Source organism: Elephantulus edwardii, unplaced genomic scaffold, assembly GCF_000299155.1.
Source record: "Elephantulus edwardii isolate Elephantulus edwardi_28Jun2011 unplaced genomic scaffold, EleEdw1.0 scaffold00147, whole genome shotgun sequence".
NCBI classification, from domain to species: Eukaryota; Metazoa; Chordata; class Mammalia; order Macroscelidea; family Macroscelididae; genus Elephantulus; species Elephantulus edwardii.
Window position 1 is genome coordinate 891,005 of NW_006399897.1, and position 9,364 is coordinate 900,368.

General features: G+C 37.1%; 1 pseudogene; it reads right to left on the reverse strand.

Moving 5' to 3' along the window:
- Positions 1-635: 635 nt before the first annotated feature.
- LOC102863821 lies at positions 636-3,236 on the reverse strand (annotated as a pseudogene).
- Positions 3,237-9,364: the final 6,128 nt, after the last annotated feature.

Genomic DNA, 9,364 nt, shown 5'->3' on the forward strand with positions numbered 1-9,364 from the left:
CATTTGAATTGAAAAGGAAGTTCAGAAATTTACCTTGTAATTGCCTTTTGTGAATGTGAAGTTTGTGCCACCCTCTAATTTTAGATATGATTTCTCCTCTTCCCTCCTCAGGAAAGCCTTGAAGCTTGTGGAATTTAAATCTAGCAAAGTCATGGAACTGTTATATTTCAGTAAGATTGATTTCTAGAAGTTATAATCTAAAAAAGATAAATTTTTTACAAAGAATTTTCCACTTTACAAACATTCACAAAATTGTATTCTAGTTGTGTCAAGCAGTAAGGTGGGGAAACCTTCTAATATTCATCACAAAATAATTTTCTTTCAAAAATTGTTAATTTCTTTCTCATACTGTCTTTTGTTCTTTCTTGCCCCCTAAGCTTTCTGATAAGAATAAAATTTGACCAAGATATTTATGAAGTATTCAGTGTAGATATTTGTTGAAATAATGCTAAAATTCCAAAGTGATCATTTACCTTTTTTTTATGGTATCAATTTTAAATAGATCTTTATTTAAAACATTGCATTTTCCACTTACAATACAGTAATAATAAAGTGCAATGCTAATTCCTTTCCCTATGCACATTCCATATTCAAGTATTGAGAATGCCCAGAAATAGTCTAGCAGTTTACACTTTTCAACTGCAGCGTGCTACAAATTTGGGTCCTTCAAAATTTAACTGTGGGACAATGAATACTACAGTATGCAGATTGGTTTCGTCAACCTCTTTAATTGTGGGTCCAGAAGAGGCACCACCAGGAGGAGCCCCATCAATAGGAAGTCGTCCGGCATGCCTCCAGGCATGCCTCCAGCACTCTGGTACAGCTTGGTGATGATGGGGTTGCAGACCTTCTCTAGTTCCTTCTGCTGATGCTCAAATTCCTTCTTTTCTGCAGTCTGATTCTTATCAAGCCAGTTAATAATTTCGTTGTACTTGCCAAGGATCTTCTGCTTGTCCTCGTCATTGAGCTTGCCTTGAAACTTTTCATCTTCAACTGTTGCTTTCATATTAAATGCGTAAGACTCAAGGGAATTCTTAGAAGACAACTTATCTCTTTGCTTCTCATCTTCAGCTTTGTACTTCTCAGCCTCCTGGACCATTCATTCAATGTCTTCCTTACTCAAAGGGCCCTTATCATTGGTGATGGTAGTCTTGTTTTCTTTCCCTGTGCTCTTGTCAACAGCAGAAACATTAAGGATACCATTGGCACCAATATCAAATGTGACTTCAATCTGAGGAACACAATGAGGTGCAGGTGGTATCCCAGTGAGTTCAAACTTGCCAAGCAGGTTGTTATCTTTGGTCATGGCACGCTCACCTTCGTAGACCTGAATTAGTACACCAGGCTGGTTGTCAGAGTAGGTTGTGAAGGTCTGCGTCTGCTTGGTAGGAATGGTAGTATTCTACTGGATGAGGACAGTCATGACTCCACCAGCAGTTTCAGTACCAAAAGAAAATGGAGTGACATCCAGGAGCAGCAAATCTTCAATATTTTCAGACTGGTCTCCAGAGAGAATGGCCGCCTGGACAGCTGCACCATAAACAACATCCTCATCTGGGTTGATGCTCTTGTTCAACTCCTTTCCATTGAAGAAATCCTGAAGAAGCTTCTAAATCTTGGGAATTCTGGTAGAACCATCCATCAGGACAATATCATGAACTTGTCTAGCTTGGCATCCCTCAGGGCTTTCTCCACAGGGTCCAGAGTGCCATGGAAAAGATCAGCATTCAGTTCTTCAAAGTGGGCTCTGGTAATGGAAGTATAGAAGTTGATTCCCTCTTACAGATAATCTATCTCAATACTGGCATGGGTGTTGGAAGAAAGTGTGTGCTTTGCATGCTCACAAGCAGGGCAGAGGCGTCTGTCAGCCTTCTTGTGTTTTTTTTTTATTAAATTTTATTAGTTTTAATGAACATTTACAGAGATTTTGGGTTTTCATTCATTCATTGTTGCACTGTTTTCTCCACCCTCATTCCAAGTTCGTTCTTCTTCCCCCCCCCATGTCTGCTTTAATTGTCCAATTGCCACAGTGCTTGTCAAAGCCAGTTCTGATTAATCTCCTTTGTCAGTGTGTCCCTTGCCATTCCCTATCACTCCTCCCTGAGAGAGACTTCACCCTGATTCATAAGGAAAAGGCGATGGCGTATTCTCTTAGCTACTTCCTGCTGAAAAGGGACGCTGTGGGTTTCAGGGTGAATGTCTTCTCTCACTACTCCAAAGGGCCCCCTTGGCAGTAGGAAACACATAGACTATTATGGAGATTGATTTTGGAATTTAGATGCACTGTTATCATTTGTGCTTAGCCGTACATGTTCATATCCTTGAAGATGTATCATGGAAGTGTTGCAGCCTAGAAGATACTTAACTAATAAGTTAAAAGTGCATGAGTTAAAGATTGAAAAGCAATAATATTCTGAGTAGACGTTCTAATAGTGGCACAAATCAAGTTACAGAGGTAAGGTGGTTCCATTGCCATCCTTACTCTAACTTAATTCTTTTTTTTTAATTTAAATTTGTTATTAATTTCAGTGAAAATTTACAGAGGCTTTGGATTTCCATTCATTCATTGTTGTAGATTTGTCCCCTCCCAAGGCTCCTCCCCCACCAGACATTACCCTCTTGGAAAAGTAAAAGAAAAGATTCTTTCATTATTTTACAAACCCTCCCCCAGGTCCACTCCACCATGTAGCCATCGCTCTAGACTCCTGGTCTGACAGCCTTCTTGTTTTCACTGATGTCTTTATTATGCTTACACTTGAACTCTGCAATGAAATGGCTGACCATTCTGTTGTCAAAGTTTCCTCCACCTAAGGGGATGTCTCCAGCTGTAGGTAGACTTGACCCCAAATATCCCATCTTCAATAGTAAGGATTGGTAGATCAAAGTGCCACCTCCTAAGTAAAAAATCAGCACATTCCTTTCAGCACCAACCTTTTTGTCTATACCATAAGCAATAACAGCAGCAGTTGGATCATTGGTGATTGGAAGACATTGAGGCCAGGAATGGTTCTAGCATCTTTGGTAGCCTGGTGCTGAGAGTCCTTGAAGTAGGCTGGTACAGTGGCAACAGCATTGGTAACAGTCTTTCCAAGGTAGGCGTCTGCAATTTCCTTCATCTTTGTGAGACCCATAGAGGACACCTCCTCTGGATAGAAACTTTTGGTCTCTCCTTTATATTTTACTTGGACCCTGGGCCTGCCTGCATCGTTCACCACCATGAAGGGCCAGTGTTTCATATCAGACTGTACACAGCATCGTCAAATCTTCGTCGAGTGAGACATTTGACATCAAATACTGTGTTAGTAGGACTTATTGCAACTTGATTCTTTGCTGCATCGCCAATCAATTGTTGCTATCGGTAAATGCGATATAGCTTGGGGTGGTTCAGTTGCCTTGATCATTTGCAGTGATCTCCACTTTCCCATGCTGGAAGACCCCTACACAGGAGTAGGTGGTGCCAAGATCAAAACCAATCGCAGGGCCCTTGGACATGGTTGCTTAGTGCAGGTCTCAGGTGGTGGAAGAAAAAAAATGTACCTCAAGGCTGCCACTGCGCTAAATGAGATGAGTATTTGCTTTTTACAAAATAGTAATGCTTTACTAGGATACAGCAAAGTAATATATGACAATACGTGTATCTTAAAGATATCAGATAAAAAATACATCAATAATAAATATCCTATACATATCTGTGTGTATCTTAGTGGCTGAAATAAAATAGAAAATATAAAGTGTAGTGGTTGAAATAAAATAGAAAATATAAACTGAACCAAATCTTTTTAAAGTTTTATTTTTAAAAAAATAACACTATGGTTTTATTTGAAAACAAAGTCATAAGCAGAAAGTAATTAAATAATTGGGAACACAGAAGAAAAAATGTTTCTAAATTAAAGTAGGAAATAAATGCTTAATGACAAATAGATGGTATGTAGAAATTTATTTATTCTATTTGCCGCAAAAATCTCCATTTAAATGAGGGAGGTGTTTATTAATAAAACATTTTAATTCATGTTATGAAAGTATCAGTTATTTAATAGAATACTCTTGTCCTGTGTCCTAAATATAACTGTGAAATCATTATTATATTAATGAATAGTCCCTAAATGGAATTCAACAATGTTCCTTTCAGTCCTATAGCAAGCACAGTAAATTATATGCACTCTTTACTCAAAACAAGGACATTTGTGAATGCAGCTGGAATTGTCACATTACCTTGCTTATTTTTTTCTGTCTTTAAGAAAATACACATTTAAAAAGAGATAGACAAGGGAAGAATACTCTATATTCTTTAGTTAGATGAAGAAACCATTTGAAATTGGGTACAAAAATTGTTTTATACATGCCAAATTCTAATCACCCGCCCTAGATAAAGATAGATAGATAGATAGATAGATAGATAGATAGATAGATATACATATACATATATATACACACATATAAATATATCTTTAACTTCAACATTGTTCACTACACTTGAGGATTATGTACATACTTGAGTGTTTGTAATTATGAAAAAATAAGACAGAGAAAGAAGAGAGAATGAAGGTCAGAGCAAGGGAGAGAAGCAAAGTGCCAACTATTGACAAAGCCAGAAATAAGGAAGATGGGAGAAAACATGGAAGAGAGACTTATGAGAATTCTACCAAAGGGCAAAAGTGTAGACAGGAAGACAGATGTGTAAATGGACATACATACACTAAAATTAAGATTGAAGTTAAGTTTGGAATTGTTTGATATGCAACAACATGTTCAAAATATGTTTTCAGAATATACTACAAATTATATAGGAAACATGAGCATTTACTCATTAATCTTATTACATTTGGGGCTGCCTTTCCTAATTAGTGCAGAAGACATTGATTTAAGAATTGATTTATTATGATCCAAAAGACAGGAACATAGGTCCCTGATTTCTTAGTTTGACTATTTATTAAAATCACCAGGGGTGATATTAGTGACATGTTAGGTTGATTTTCAGGCTGTGATTCTCTCCTTTAAACAAGTGTCTTTGAGGTAAAAGAGACATAACCACCCAAAGCCTATGTCTTTCTCTCGTGGCACCTGTTGTCCCAGGTACCTGTTGTTGTTATTGTGTACTGTTGAGTCAGAACTCACCCATAGCTAACCTTCGAGGGGGTTTTCAGAGGTAGTTTAATCACACAGAAGATCGCCCATCCTTCTCCTATGAAGCAGCTGGTGGATCTGAACCTTGGTGCCTTTGAGATTGCAGCACAGCTTCTTACCACTAAGTCGCCAGAGCTCCCTTCCAGGTACCTGTTGTTATATCCCATGGAGTCAGAATCAACTTGTTGCTGACCCTTTAGTGGGTTTTTAGAGGCAGTAAATCAAATGGGAAGAGATTGCCCATCCTTGTCTCACAGAGCAGGTTGTGGATTGAATATGTACCTTCAGATTTGCAGCATAGCTTCTTACCAAAAGGTACTTAGGAATCTACCATTTCCCGAGCACAGAGAACCTAAATTCATTCCAAGGACTTATACAATCCACAGTCTAACTTCATCTTCACAAAGACAGTCCATGCCATGTCTGGTGTGAATTTCCAATCCTAATCTCAAAGATTAGCCAAGAAGCAACTGAGGTGTCTAGGCATCATGGGTTGTGGTCCCTGTAGCAGTGTCATAATTATAAACAGATCTGGTGTTGAAGGGAAAGAGAGTTGTGGCAAATTTCTTAATGAGAAGGTATCTAAGTCAGTTCATGTTGTCACAGTTTTGGGAGAAATACCAACAGTTCTTCAAATTTGAGATTTCACATTGAAATCCAGCCTGTAGTGAAAAACATACTTTCCAAAGTATGGTAATAAAATGAATTTTATTTGACAATATTTTTTACTTATTAAGTACATCATACATGGACCTTCCTGTATTCTTCTGTCCTTATTTTATAAATTTTAGAGGCTGGCTTTCAAACATTGTCAGGTACCATCAACCCACATCAATTAATTCTACATAGGGTTGGAGTGATTTTTTTTTACTACTATTGTAGTAATTTTGATTAATATTCATTCAGAAAGATAGACAATCTCCTTCTGTGTGATTATTGCCTCTGAAAACCCACTGGAGGGTCAGTTACAGGTTGATTCTGACTTGATGGTACACAAAACAACAATAATAATGGTATAGTTAACCACTCACATAATTACATATAAAAAATTTTAAGAATGATTATGTTACTCTTTCTGCAGTTGAACTAGAAGATAATATTTATAACTACATAATTTCCTTAAAATACACTAATATACCAAATTCAACTAGACATTTCTTACATTGCTGTAAATATGGACATATTAAGAAATGAGAGATAGCACTAATATTGAGCATACCTTTATTTAATTTCACAATAGAAAAATACTCTTTAAAAACAAAAGACACCCACGCGAATCTTTTCTCTTATGTTTGCTAAAAGCCACTGCTCAATTTGAGGAAAAAAAGTGGCACACTATTTCTAAGCAAGTGAGAATCTTAAGGAAGAAACATAATTATTATCCCAATGCTCAATTAATTTAAAATGTTTTACTTAGGAAATTGCTCAAATAAAATGGGTGCTATATTTTTTAACTTGAAAAATTCAATGACAACTGAAAATCAGCAATCATTATAAAGGAAAAAATCAGAAGATAATATTCAGCGCAAGAATAGGCATCTTTAACACAATCAGACTTAACTGATATAAGAAAGAGAGATCTTTATTAAGTCTCATCTGGGGTCTTCCTCTCCTGTGCTGCACCTCCACCCTCTTAAGCATGGTGTCCTTCTCCAGGAACTGGTCTCTCCTAGCCACATACCCAAAGTATGAGAGACGGAGCTTCAAAATCCTAGCCTCCAAGGAGAGACTTGGCTTCACCCTCTTCAAGACAGAACTTTTGTTTTCTTGGCAGTCCATGGTGTGTTCAAGACTCTTCTTCAGCACCACGATTCAAAGGCATCGATTCTTCTTTTGTTGTCCTTAGTCACTGTCAAGCTCTCTGATGCATAGCAAGTAATTATGAAGACAATGTCTGGATTAGGTGAGCCTTAGTCTCTTGACTGACATTATTGCTTTTCAGCACTCTGGAGAGGTCCATAACAGCAGATATTCCCAGTGTAATTCATCTTTTGATTTCCTGAATGCTTGTGTTAAGTGTTGATTGTGGAGCTGAGCAAGCAGTAATTGTTAACAACCTCAATCTCTTCTCCATCTATCCTGGTGCTGCTAATTGGACCAGTGGTGAGAATCTTTGTCTTTTTGAAGTTAAGCTTCAATCCATATTGAAAACAAGAGTCCTTGACCTTCTGCACCAAGTGCTTCAGGTCCTCTTCAATTTCAGCAAGCAAGATTGTGTCATCTGCTTATCATAGGTTGTTAATGAGTCTACCTCCAATCCTGATGCCACCTTCCTCCTCATAAAGTCCTGTTTCCCAAATGACCTATTGAGAACCCAAAAATAAAACCCTTTAACTATAGGAAGAAATCTATACCAATTAAATGGGGAAATGACAACCTCTTCATCATGAATTTCCAAACATTTCACTCTATTTTTTTCCCTATTTTGTTAATACATTTGTTAAACTTTTGTCTCTTAGATTTAGTGTGTTTACACGTTTTCGAATATTTAAGTTTTTAGTTTATATTTCTATAGCCAATTCTCTAGCATATTCTATGTAATTTAGAAAGTCCAATATTTAAAAAAAGATTACTGAAAAGTTCTTCATTTTTTGACTAGTGTATATCATTTTGCACATGTTTCAGTCCTATACTTTTTAAAATAGAGTAATTTTTAGCTCTAGGTAATATATTTAGTTCTTGTTCTTTACCAAGATAAAAATCTCAATTTTCTGCCATCACATTGTACTTGGTTTTCTTTTTAAAAAGCAAACAAACAAAAAACCCTCATCTGTAAGCTTTTGTAAAGGCAATGAAAAGTAATCTCGCATTATGTTTTTGATGTCATAGATTTTTTATTGATGAATAATTTCTTGGTAGTTATTGTTATTAAGGCCCATGAACTCAGTTATGATTATAATGTTCTGTGAACACTGATCTGAACTTTTCCCTAGACTGTGCCATCCTCATGATTTTTGTCCTGCTCGAAACCATTGTGGTAGTCAGTCTGGCAATCCATCTCATTGAGGATCTTCCTCTCTTTCACTGGCTCTGTAATTCCTAGGATGATGTCTCTTTTCAATGATTTGTTCCTCTCTATTTGCATTTCCTTTAAGACAGAGCCCCTTGGTTTTTGGCAGGCCATGATTTATTCATTTATTTACTTTTAGCCTACCACCACAATTTGAGGCAGGGCCTTTTGAGTAGAGTTGCACTGTCAATGCGAAGATACTCAATTAAAATCCATCTGCTTCTCCTAAAAAGAAAGACAGCCAGTATGCTCTTGTGTCATTTAGAACATCTCAAAACCTATAGGAGGTCAGCTAGTAGTTGGTTCTCATTTAGTTAATTGCAACATAAAGAAATCTCACTCACTACTGGGCCAAATTGAAACATCATGATAAATGGAGAAGGTATTGAGATTGTTCAGTTTCAGCTTGCTTGGTTCCACAATCAACACTTTTGGCACCAGCAGTTAGGAAATCAAAAGACGAATTTCATTAAGAAAAATCTGTTGTCTGGGATCTTGTCAGAGTGCTAAAGAGCTAGGATGTCAGTCTAGAGACTTAGGTGTTTTTGATCCAGGCCGCAATTTTTGCAATTGCTTGCTGCATATCAGAGAGCTGAGCAATGATTACAGATGACCGAAAGAGACTAAATTACTTTGAGTTGTGGTGTTGGAGAAGAGTAATGAACATACCATGAAATACCAAGAGAACAAACATGTTTTTGTCTTGGAGAGAGTGAAACCAAGTTTCTCCTTGGAAGCAAAGATTTTGAGGCTCTGTCTCATATAATTCTGGCATGTTTCAGGAGGGGACCAGTTCTTGGAGCGGGACATCATACTGGAAGGGTGCAGAGATAGCACAAAAGAGAAAGACCACAGATTAGATGGATTAACTCAGTTACTGAGTTAATGAGTATAGGTGTGTCAGAGATAACAAGGTTTACTCAGGATAGAGCAGGGTTCAGAGCTATTGTTCATAGTGTCACTATGAGTCACAAGTGTCTCAACAGCACATAACAGCAACAACAATATTGCTACATATTCTTGTTACTTTGCTTTAGTTCTATTTGACTGTAATATATAAGGTACATATACCAGAAAGGACAGAGATATGGCTAGAAATGTGATTTCAAATTTTCTGTCCCTAATTATTGAGACATCAATAGAAATGAATGACTCATAATGCATTGGGAGCTGAGGGAGCATCAGAGTTCATATTTTAGGTGAACTTCTGTTGTTACAGTGAGAAATGCT